Here is a 463-nt window from a genome sequence, read left to right as displayed (position 1 = left end):
GAAAAAGATGAACATTAAATGAGATCAGGGAAGAATGGAAGCAAAGGAAGGTGTTAGTCGTGGCCCTCACCCTGGTCCCAATGGAGAAAAATTATAATTTTTATATCAAGATACTTGAGGAAAGAGATGCTTTCAACATGACAACAACATAGAGAAGAAAGAGATTGATTTGTGCACTAGCAGCTGGGGGTGGGAGAGGAGGCATAGAAAAAAGAGCAAGGAAGATGGACCTTTCTATTCTTTTTTTTTTTTTTAATCGTTTTCTTGGGGACTCATACAACTCTTATCCCAATCCATACATACATCAATTGTATAAAGCACATTTGTACATTCACTGCCCTCCATCATTCTCAAAACATTTGCTCTCCAGCTAAGCCCCTGGCATCAGATCCTCTTTTTTTCCCCTCCCTCCCCACTCTCCCCCTCCCTCATGAACCCTTGATAATTTATAAATTATTATTTT

The sequence above is a fragment of the Echinops telfairi genome, unplaced genomic scaffold (assembly GCF_000313985.2).
Source record: "Echinops telfairi isolate 266 unplaced genomic scaffold, ASM31398v2 ScPeMD7_1;HRSCAF=3_0, whole genome shotgun sequence".
NCBI classification, from domain to species: domain Eukaryota; kingdom Metazoa; phylum Chordata; class Mammalia; order Afrosoricida; family Tenrecidae; genus Echinops; species Echinops telfairi.
This window is presented reverse-complemented; position numbering follows the sequence as displayed.